Source organism: Crocuta crocuta, unplaced genomic scaffold (assembly GCF_008692635.1).
Source record: "Crocuta crocuta isolate KB4526 unplaced genomic scaffold, BGI_CrCroc_1.0 scaffold3, whole genome shotgun sequence".
NCBI classification, from domain to species: domain Eukaryota; kingdom Metazoa; phylum Chordata; class Mammalia; order Carnivora; family Hyaenidae; genus Crocuta; species Crocuta crocuta.
In genome coordinates, this window is record NW_027529934.1 from 3870275 (window position 1) to 3881965 (window position 11691).

The following is an 11691-nucleotide window of genomic DNA, read 5'->3' on the forward strand; positions in this document are numbered from 1 at the left end:
TCAAAATTGGAAGGGAAGAAATAGCGTTATGAGAAAAGCAATAGTTTATTGAGTGTTTAGGGTGTGCCAGGCACCGTGCTAGGAGCTGAGGGATCAGAAATAAACAAGTAGTACCCGATGAGTGTCCTTAAGATGCTCACCCCTCAGGACAGAGAAGGCCCATCTGAAACCCCACCTAATGAAGATTTTGCCTGCAACAGCGGACCCTGATCTCAGGCTGGTTGATGTTCCCGGTCCTGCTGATAACCTTCTCCTCTTCTCTACTCAGTATCACTGGCAGCCTCCAGTCATGGTTCCTCTGATTATGTTCATACTGAGGACATACCATGTCAACATTGAGTGGAATTCTATGTGGTGTCCTGTTGACCCTGAAAACTGGGTAGTGGCTTGACTTTGTGAAGATTTGTGTGCTCTGCTTTGGAGAAAGCTCATCAGCTTAAGTCAGCAGGCTCCATCTGGAGGCTCATTTTATTAATTCCTCTTTGGACAATGGTCCTATGGCTAAATTCTCAGTTTATTTATACTGCACCTCTTCTCAGGAAGAACCTAAAGCAAACATGTACAATAAGATCATGGGAATAGAATGAAAATAGAAAATCTTGATCAAGACACAGAAGAGGGAGCAAAAATATTGCCAATCATATAGATTAACACAGTTGTTGTGGTGAAGCAACAGGTTTTATATTGTGCTTCCTGGCAGCCACGGCAAGATGGAAAGGAGAGTGATTTAGTTGTCAGTACTGGAAAGAAGAAACTGTGATAACTCCTCAGAGGGCTCCCAAGTTCTCTAAGTCAGGAGAGCTGTTTTGATCACACTTGGCTGTTGTAGCATAATGTGAACATATTTGATCTTTATTCCTGGTTCTCGGCACAGAGATCCTAAGAGCCTTGGAATTTCCTGAGTGATAAGAGGATTGTTTTTGTTATTCATATGAGCATCTTTTGATCAGCCCTGAACTGAGTTTATGCTAATGAAGTGACTTAAGACTGGGCTGGTTATTGGTAAGACCAAGTGACTAGAGGGTTGGAACTTTCAGGCCCACCTACTGACCACCAGGAAGTGGGGAGGCTGGAGATTAAGCACTATAAAAGCTCCTGGGACAAGGCAATTTGATGAGCTTCTGGGCTGGTGAGCACACGGAGGTGCTGGGAGGGTGATGTTCCCGGAAAACATCTGGAAGCTCCACACTCCACCCCCACTATACCTTGCCCTATGCATCTGTTCTAGCTGGCCATCTCTGGTATCCTTTATAACGAACTGGTAGATATAAGTAAATGCCTTCCTGAGTTCTGTAAACTGTTCTGGCAAATTATAAATCTGAGGAGGAGAGGTGGGAAGTTTTGATTTGTAGCCCAGTTGGAGAGACGTGTGGGTAATCTGGGGATCCACACTTGTGATTGGTGTCTAAAGTAGAAGAAGGCATGGGACTGGGTTCTAAAGTAGGGGAACCCAGTATGGGACTTGGTTCTTAATCTGTGGGTCTGTGCTAACTCTGGGTTGTTGGTGTCAGAACTGAGTTGACTTGAAGGATATCTAGTCACTGTCTGCAGAGAACTGGTGCTTGAGATGGCCGAGCCTCTTATTTGGAGATAAGGGAATCCATGGAGATGGGGAGGATGACCACATCAGGGGGGATTTTAATTCCCAGAGTCCTCTTCCCATAGGACATCTGACTATTAAGAAGGAAGCTCAAGTTCTTCCCAAGTTCTTAGAATGAATTAGTTCTTTTGAGGGAGTCCTTGGTTCCCACAGTTGGTGGTTAATGAATATCTGCCTGTGTGGTGAGATAATCAAGAAGGAAGGATGTCAGTGAATGGCAAACTTGCAGAGTAAGTCTTGGGCCCAGCAACTCCTTCAACCTTGGGTGTTTTAGGATTTTTGAATTACAATTCTTCTAGTTGAGGCTATATTCTCCTGTTCCTTGCATGAGAAATAAGTCATTTATAAGGAAATACTGGCAGACTCAGAGTTGGACTGAGTACTAACTACGTGTAGTTTAGGAGGACAGAGGACACCTACCAAACAATGCCACCCAGGCCAAGTGAGGATGTGAGGGAGGGTGGCCGTGGGCTGTGGACAGTCTGTTTCCTAGTGAAGAACTGCCTGATAAAAGGACATTTTTAAAAAAGGATGAGAAAATTATTTCACAGAAGCAGTGGAGTTTGAGGTGGTCCTTCAAGGAGGGCTTCTGGGTTGCCATGAAGATGAAGGGGTGGTGTTTCCGGAGTGAAGGAGCAGCTTGGGTGGAGGTGTAGAGGTAGGAATGAGTACATCTTGAGGTTGGATAGCAGGAATATGATAATCACTACCAGGTAGGAGTTTATTGTGTGTACCACACACTAGATTCCTGCCTTTGGAGAGCTTGTGTTCCACTGGCAGATACAGACATCAAACAAGGCAGCAATATAAACATATACTTAGAGATTATGATAAAGGCCACAAAGGAAATGAGCAGGGTGCTGTTACAGACCATGATGGGTTGTGGTTTATAAGATGTTCTCTTATCCACTGTTTCATCCATACCATGACTCTCTGATGGAGGCAGAGCAGATATTATTGTCCCCATTTTGCAGATAACGGGACTCTGAAAGTTGAGGTTACACACCAAAGGACACCATCTGGCTTTTTCTCTTCTAACATGCTCTGCAGTGTTAGGTGGTTGGAGATTTTCACTGAGCACCTGAGCACCCATCAAGCCTCCTCTTCCGGTGTGTAATCTGCATGAACACAGGACTGTTTCTCTCTGTTCCCTTCCTATGGGAACTGTCAGCCTTGGAACCCACATCTCAGAACCTGACATCCATCCAGCTTCCTGGTGATGGGCCACCGAACGTCTGCAATCAGCATTTTGTCACATTGAGCCCAGAGAAAACTTCCATTTCACAAACACATGGTAACACACTGTAAATGGTTGAATAAGTTGGCCGGGTTTCCTTGCAGGAAAATAACCACATTCTGAAACGCTAGAGGCCCCTTGTCAGTAAGAGGACTTGCCGTCCCTCTCTGCGGTCCTTGCTGGTGCAGCCATCCGTTTGCTTGGCCCAAAGCACAGCACTTTCTTTTTCACAAGCCATTCCAGTTGGAGAATAAGTGGGGCTTTGGGGGTCGCCTTTCTGTGGGGCCCTGCTCCAGATCGGGCTCTCCATTGTGCCCGGGGCATCCCCAGGGTGAGATGGGAACAGATGAGCACGGGGACTGCAGTTGTGCTATGGGAGCAAGTGATAAGAGACGTGATAGAGCATGAATCGAGCACTGTTCCTGCATAGCAGGCCCAGCCACCTCTAGTGAAGAACCTCGGGAGAGGGGAGCAGTTTGGTCCAAGCACCACTGGACCAAATAATCACAGGAAACATGATGAAGAGATCTGAGTCTCAGTTTACCCAGTAAGGAAATACCAGTAATGGCTCGAGACTGTCCTTTGAGGAAGCATACAATTTAATAACAACCAAATCCATTCCAAGCCTGGGCAAAGCATTAATACACACTGGAATGGGACTAAGGGGACATGTTCAAGGAGTGCTGTGTCCGGTGGGAGAGACAGCTGTGTAGAAACTAAAAATAGTGTGTATCAATTGTACAAGTAGTATGACAGTGACCTAAGCCAAAGTCACGTGATCAGATGGCATGAACTGGAGGACCTGGGGAAGGCTTCACCAGCAAGTTTACATCTGAACGTGTCCTGAAGAGTGAGGAGAAGTTTGTCAGGTGGAGCAGGGGACCCTAGGTCCTGGGGGTGAAGCTTCATGGAGGTGTTTGAGTCCAGTGCAAGTCGTGTTATTGCTCAGCTCTCGACTTTGGGACTTTGTCGCCTTCTCCTACCACTTTATTCTCCTCCCCTCTATGGATGGGGAGAAGTAATTCGATATGTTTGTAGTTGGAGTGCTGAAGGATTGAGAGGAATGCTTTTTCCACTTGCAGAAGTCTCTAGACCTGGATGGCAAACCTCTAGCCCATGGGTCACCATCTCCTTTGGAGCCATTTCTGATTGGATTGTCACATTGTCTGCTGAGCCCTGACTTGGCTTCTGGACCTTTCTCAGTGCAGTGCTTCAGAGAGCTGCCATCAACCCACTGGGCAGACAGGGAGACTGTTTGCCATTCTTGCCCAGTGCATCTTCTTCAGCCCTGTTGGGCACGCTGGTCCTGTAGGCAACGGTGCCCCCTCCCACTTGGGAAATCAGGAAGCACAGAGCCAGCGTCTCCATCTTCAGAGGGATGGGATGGCCCACTGGGATGAGTAGGTACCACGGAAGTGGGATCCCCAGAAGTCAAACTTCCTTGCATCTTTGGCTGCATGTGGTACACTGCCCATTCTCACCACGTTTCTGAGTTTGAGTCTTCTTCATCTTCCTTGTGTGAGGAGGCATCGGAAGCTACAGAGAAAAGAAGTAAAACACACGGTTCTCAATCTTGAGAGTCCTGGAATGTATTTGGAGCAATGGGAATAAGCATTCATAATGTAGTTAAGAAATTATACTCTGTTAACAATGTATGTTAACATATGTAGATTCTATAACTATTACAGTACAGTAATAGTTATTATGTTGAGTATTATTTACTAGGCAGTGTATGATTATGTGTGCTAGCATGAGCAGGCAGTCAAATTCTACACGACTTCAACAGTAGGACATAGCCTAGGCCCCCGAGCGCCACACAAGTGACCAAGACCAGTAACCCAGGCTTTACACTACAGTGTGAATAGGGGCTGTATTACTGCTGTCTCTTAAGGACAGCAGGGGAGCAGGGACAGCTGAACTAGGGCATTTGCTACCTGATGAGTGTTTAAATGACATTCCAGAGGAAAGGGACAATAAATGCAAAGCCAAGGAGAAAACAGAGAATGGCGTGTTCAGGAATGGCAAGGAATTCACATGGGCACAGCCAGGAGAACTGGAAAGTGGCAACGACGAGGCTGGAGAGATTCACGAAAGACCTCGAAGTCTCCTTGGAGGGTTTGGGCTTGTGCAACAGGCCGGGGCCAAATTGTGGAGGCACCGCGGTGATCAGGAAGACAAGATGGCATCACTGAGGCAGCAGCGAGGGAAGAGTTGGAGAGGGATGGTGCTAGGGGCATGGACGAGGCCACTATGACCCAGACAAACAGTGTGACTCAAAGGCTAAAGAGAGGAGAGCCACCAAGGAGAAGGAGGAATTCAAAATGCAGTGAGGCAGATGAATGGATCAAGAAGATGTGGTTTATCTATACCATGGAATACTACATGGCAATGAGAAACAATGAAATCTGGCCATGTGTAGCAACATGGATGGACCTTGAGGGTGTTATGCTGAGCGAAATAAGTCAGGCAGAGAAGGACAAATATCATATGTTTGCACGTATANGAGAGCCACCAAGGAGAAGGAGAGAAGGAGGAATTCAAAATGCAGTGAGGCGATAGCGCAGCAATCTGCTGACTGACTGTTCCGAGGTTGTGTGGGAGGGAGAACCCACCGATGGCTTCCAGATTGCCAGCTTGGGATGGAATTTGAATAGAAAGAAAATATTCAGGTTGGGGTGATGGCTCATGATACAGGTTCAGGGGGCCTTTTGAAGGCTAATGGCCAACTTCCCGCCTTTAGTCATCTAGGTCAATTTAAAGCATTGGAGATAAATGAGGGTCTATCCAATTCCCAAGGAGTAGCAGAGGAGACCACCCTTTTCTCTTCAGAATGGGAATCTTTTCAGAACAGAAAGTCATTTGTTTTGGAACAATTCTTCCCATAGAGAAATGATCTATCCCCAATTCTACTTAATTCAGCTGGAAATTTTTGTGATTATTACATGAAGTTACCGTAGGATTCAGTCTTTCCTGTTCCCATTTTCCTTTACTTCTTAGACCTTGCAGATACGGGGTGTGGACTCTGCTCAGGGATAGCCAAGGGAGGAAGCTCCAAGGACACATTTTACAAAGGATCTCACTTAGCTGACAAAGTTTCAGGTAGTGCTGGAATGACTAATGAATGGCTTAGCAATTCATCTGGATGCATTCTTGTCCAGCAGCTACTGGTTCATCGTCTGCAGCATTCCCAGCAGTGCACATGCACTTGAAGAGGAGGAGGAGGTGGGGACAGCAAAGGAAAGAAGGAAGAAAAGATGAGAAGAGGAAGAGGAGGGAAAGAAGGAGAAGGAAAACAAGAAAGTAGGAAAGGGATCGAAATGGAATAAAAACACAGTCATGTAAGTTTAGGTGGAAGGGTGGACTGACGAGAGGAAAGGGGACAGGAAGCTTGGCAGGGGTGAGGGGAAGGGGAGCCGTCTACTGTAAGAAGTAGAAGGGAGGACAGGGGTGGTGCCCAGACCCAGGACGGCAGAGGGAGGTCAGGGATGGACACAGGATAGCGTCCAGGAGATATTTGAGCTACAACAGCAGTGCAAGCATTAATGTTAGCTCACAGGTTACTAGGGGTGACTGCCTAGAAAATATTCTCTTTATTTCCTTTTTAAGTTTGTTTGCTTGTTTATTTATTTAGAGAGAATGAGCAGGGAAGGTGCTGAGAGAGATAATCCCAAGCAGGCTCTGCTGTCAGGGAGGAGCCTAAAGTGGGGCTTGAACCCATGTACCATGAGATCATGACCTGAATAGAAATCAAGAGAGGGACACTTAACCGACTGAGCCACCCAGGTGCCCCAAAATATCCTCTTTTTAAAAAGAATTCAAGGGGACAGCTGGGTGACTCAGTTGGTTAAGCGTCTGACTTCGGCAGAGCCTGGAGCCTGCTTTGAATTCTGTGTCTCCCTCGCTCTCTGCCCCTACCCCGCTCACTCTGTCTCTCTATGTCTCTCAAAAATAAATAAAAAACATAAAAAGTTTAAAAATTAAATAAAAGGAATTCAAGGATCCAACAATTCAACTTTTTTTGGTAGGCAGGAGATGTCAGGGAAGGAACAATGTAACAACACCCCTCCTCCGTCCTGTCCTCTTCGTCTCAGAAGCAGTAGAAGTGTGACCCTGGGTCAGTTACCTACTCTCCAAACCTCAGGTTTTTTGTCTGAAAAAACGACAGCAACAACGCTGCCGGGGCTCCGTGTGAGCGCCCCCAAACACCAGGAGCTGTTTTCATCGCTGTCCAACAGAGCACTTGAATATGTCTCAAGCCATTAGCAGCCTCACAGAAGTAGGAACCACACTCACATTTGCTTCCACTTAAGCTGCTGGGGTGTTCAGACCTAAACAGAGAGGGTGCTGGGAAAGAGACAGCAGGGGAGAAGAGGGAGGGGGGTATCCGCTGCACATGAGAGCCTGGGGCCATGGTTGTTTTTCCATTGAAAGGATTATGATTGTGTGTTGAATCATTTAAATAAGTAGGTCTCCTGTACTGAAGTTCCATTTGGGGAATTAAGGCACCAAAGCCTTGCTGTGGCCCAGTGTCAAGGTCTCGGCCAGAAGCAATGGAAGGTGCTGGTGTAGGTGATATGAAGTGCAACGCACAGGTAGTATCGTGGGATCAGACCCAGGGAAAGAAACTCTAAAGATATTCTTTGTCTCTTATAAAATCCACTCATACAAGAGATCTTTCTTCCCTCAAGCAGGTGAACACATCATCCCCTTAATAAGAATTTTTCCTGTTGAGAGTAAACCATTCACTTTGGAGAGGTCCTCCTTTTCGAACAAGACCACAAAAGGACATGAATGGAGTTTATTTTAATATGTTAATACCTGGTTTCCTTTCCCCAGCGCATCCCCAGCTACAGACTAAAGCTCGCCTCACCACTCTGTATGCACCAGACCTCCACACCCGAGGCTTATCACAAGCAATTATCTTACCCAAATAAAAAATGAAAATGGAAAAGTTAAATAAATAACAGGACATCTTGATGCAATCGCAGTAATGCTCATCTTGGTTAACATTAGCCCTGACTTTTGGACAGCTAGATTTGTTAATACGCTTGTCCTTTGTTTAGGCATCTATCTCGAAATCTCGTGACTTTCCAAAATGATGGATGGCAGCCATCTCACCCTCCCCTAAAAAAAAAAAAAGAAAGAAAGAAACCACTCTCCAGGAAACTGGAAGAAGTGAAATGGACACTGTAGTCCTGACCTAAAGCGTTGCTTAGATTAGAGAAAACCCTCAAAACTGAGCTCTGAGCTCACCTAAAACTTACCACTGTTTCCTCCCCAGTGTGTTCAGTGTTCTGTTGTTCCCAGCTTCCTGCTCTGCATTCCTGCACCAGTCAGGCCTCAGTGAACTTGAACTGAAACTTGGGATAACAGTCAGGACGGACCAGCTTGAGCTCTGGCAGCAAACCGTGCTAAATGTCAGGGGCTCGACCCAGCAGACGTGATTATTCCTTCTTCATGCAAAGCCCGGTAGGTGCTACTGGTTTGTCACGACAGTTGTCCCGCAGATCTCCAGCCTGGCCTCTTAGCCTGCTTTGACCTCAGAGCTTCTCCGTCCCAGTGTGCTGTCTTCCTGCGGCTGCAACAGAGAAGGAGAAGCCTGGAGATTCAGGCACTGATGATTACACGCGTCGGCAAGGAGGGGACACAGGCTGGGTCCATTCACATTTCCTTGGCTGATAGTTATAACAAATGAACAACTCGAGTGGAGGATGTTGAGAGTTGGGGAGGCTGCAGGGCGTGGGGAGAGCAGGGGGGTCTATGGAATTCTCTGTCTTTTCTGCCTAATATTGCTGTGACCCTAAAACTGCTCTTAAAAACAGTCATTGACACATCATTATCACCCAAAGTCCATAGTTTGTGTTTGGGTTCACTCTTGGCGTTGGACATTTTATGGGTTTGGACAAATGTGTGATGACATGCATCCATCCTTATGGCTACAGACAGAATAGTGTCACTGCCCTGATGCACAGAGGATTCCAGAGCACAGAGAATTCCTCCTTTTGGTCTTCCTACTGCCACCATAGTTTGCCTTTTCCAGAATGTCATATATTTGGAATCCTATAGTATGTAGCCTTTCCAGATCAGCATCTTCTGTGTCTTTTCATGGCTTAATAGCTCATTTCTTTCGGCCATGTAATAATAGTCCATTGTTTAGATGCGCCACAGTTTATTTGTCCATTCGCCCACTGACGGACAACTTGATTCGTTTCAAGTTTTGACAATTATGAATAAAGCTTCTATAAACATCTGTGTGCAGGTTTTTGTGTGTACATAAATTTTGACTCCTTTGGGTAAATACCAAGGAACATGATTGCTGGATTGTATGGTAAGAGCATATTTAGTTTTGTAAGAAACTACCAAACTGTCTCGTAAAATGGCTGCACCATTTTGCATTCCCACCAGCAACGACTGAGAGTTCCTATTGTTCCGCATTCTTGTCGGCATTTGCGGTGGTCAGTGTTTCGGATTTGGGCCATTCTAATAGGTATGTAGTGGCATCTCATTGTTGCTTTGGTTGGAAATTTCTTAAGGATGTAGGATTTTGAGCATATTTTCTTATGTTTATTTTCCATCTGTATGTCTTCTTTGGTGACATGTCTGTTCAGGTCTCTTCTCTATTGTTTTAGTCATGTTTTGTGCTTCCTCCCTGTTGACTTGTAATGTTCCTATGTTTTTGATGATAGTCCTTTATCAGATGTGTCTTTTGCAAATATAATTTTCTGGTCTGCAACTTATCTTTAACAAGTCTTTAATTTTAAAGAAATGGGATTCAAGGTTTCAATCTCTATATGAAACCCCATATTCCTTTTGGAATATCAATGGTTTTATAGATTCTTGGAAGTGGAAGGGCTTATATTTTTCTTAGTTACTTCTAGCTAAGATTTCTGTATCCAGAGAATTTTTTTTATCTCTCCTCTGAGTATATGCAAACATGAAATGTGGCTTTCTTTTCCTTGTAATTTCTTCCATCTCCAGTGCTCTCTCCTAGCATTATAGATCCACTGAAGGTTGGGCCATTGGAGGGAAGTCATAGCATGAGTTTGTATAACTTAAAGCACAATATTAGATACAGCCATTCTTCACGTTTTTCAACATACCCAGCACCTGGAATATCTCAGTGGCCACCTCTCCTTCTCCCTGCATGCTGCCTGTTGCTTTCTCTCCACCTGTTTCCGTTGACTTCTTTGTATCTCCAGGAAGATCCTCAGTCTCTGAATCTCTTGTGTTCCCCCCTTTCTAATTATAGGTACAAAATTTTTTTTCTCTCCTTTCCTGACACAGAAATATTCATTCCATCCTTTCTTTGTTTTTGGTTTCTCTTTCTAGAATATGTCTTTTCATACCCAAATGATCCCTTAGGCATTTCATCAGAACATAATAAATTTTCTCTCTTTCAGAATTTCTATGGATGCTGTTCAAAATATCTTCTTACTTGGGCACCTGGGTGGCTGAGTCAGTTAGGTGTCTGACTCTTGATCTCAGCTCAGGTTATGATCTCATGGCTTATGAGTTCCAGCCCTGCATTGGGCTGTGTGCTGATGGTAGAGAGCCTGCTTGGGATTCTGTCTCTCCTTCTCTCTGCCCCTTAACTGCTTGTGCAAGTGCTCTCACTCTCTCTCTCTCAAAGTAAATAAATAAACAATCTTAAAATATATATCATTTTACTCATCATTGTAGGATAATCTTGCCAAGTGTGATATGGGGATAGGACTTAAAAAGTGTAGGAATAACCCACCTGAGGAAGGCTGAGTGAACCCTGTGTCCAGCTTTGGGAGCAGAAAGTGGTTTCACCCATAGTGGCCACGCCTGAGCACATCTGTTTCCATGGAAGAAATCTCTTAATAAAGTCAGGTGGTCCATTTTGGGGAGAATTTGCCCAGAAGGTCATTGTAAGATCCTCAAGAGGGCTGCCACAAATAAAGAAAATATTTGAATATGCTGCAGCTTGAAAGTGTCATTGAAGAGTCAAAACAAACTGGGGCCTGTTCTCCTCATGCCCACACTCTTCGCTGGCAGCAAGATCCTTGGCAGTAGATGGCGTTAGCCAGAGTAGCGCAGGGCACAGCTCTTAGGAGGTGCTGCCGAAGACAGCCATCTGTGGAGAAGAGGCACACCAAGCCATTTTATCCTCTTTGGAACTCTGAGGAATTCCAAAGATTGCTGGAATATTTCATTATTGCTATTTCTTATGAATGTTTACAAACATTTGGTTGATTACTCATTGTGAATAGTAATACTTCCTTGTTTTTGTCTTTCAACAAATCCTACTGCAGTGCTGGGTCCTGTAAAGTGTGGTTACTCCTCTGTGTGTTTAGAAATCTACGGAGATGCTATTTTGGATCTTATGTAAACTCATTCCACTTCACTCTCTCCAGTGAAAATCAACAGTTTCTTTTTACTCGCCCACAGTTTCTTTCTCTTCAGCTGTTTTTCCTCTTCTAACCCTGTTCCTGGCTGGCTCCTTTCCTTCATCCCATGATCTTCGCTTGGGAACACTAGTTATGTGTTTCCTTATCACAGCGGCCAGAACAGGATATGGGACTCCATATTTTCAGTGTTCTCACAGCTTCATCTCCTTTTGCAAAACTCTGAGACAGCACCTGGCATTCTATGATGTCATCACTGTTTGTGACATTATTCAAGACTATTGGAAGCAGATGAGAGCATTCGACACCTTGTAGTTAAAAGATAACATTAAAAAATGATAACATAATTCACATAATTCATTGGATGCTTTCACTTGGGGGTGGTAAATATTTTTTCCTTAGCCAGATTAGCATGGGAATTATTTTTTAATATTTTTATTTATTTCTAGGAGAGAGAGAGAGAGAGAGACTCAGCGTGAGCAGGG

At 44.9% G+C, this 11691-nt stretch overlaps 1 long non-coding RNA gene across 1 annotated transcript; it reads right to left on the reverse strand.

Moving 5' to 3' along the window:
• Positions 1–3418: 3418 nt before the first annotated feature.
• LOC144230789 (uncharacterized) lies at positions 3419–11384 on the reverse strand. Its single transcript, XR_013334869.1, has 3 exons — positions 10576–11384; positions 8102–8415; positions 3419–4373 (listed from the first exon to the last, which is right to left on the reverse strand). It is a non-coding gene; the product is annotated as an uncharacterized LOC144230789 (long non-coding RNA).
• Between the last annotated feature and the right edge of the window lie 307 nt (positions 11385–11691).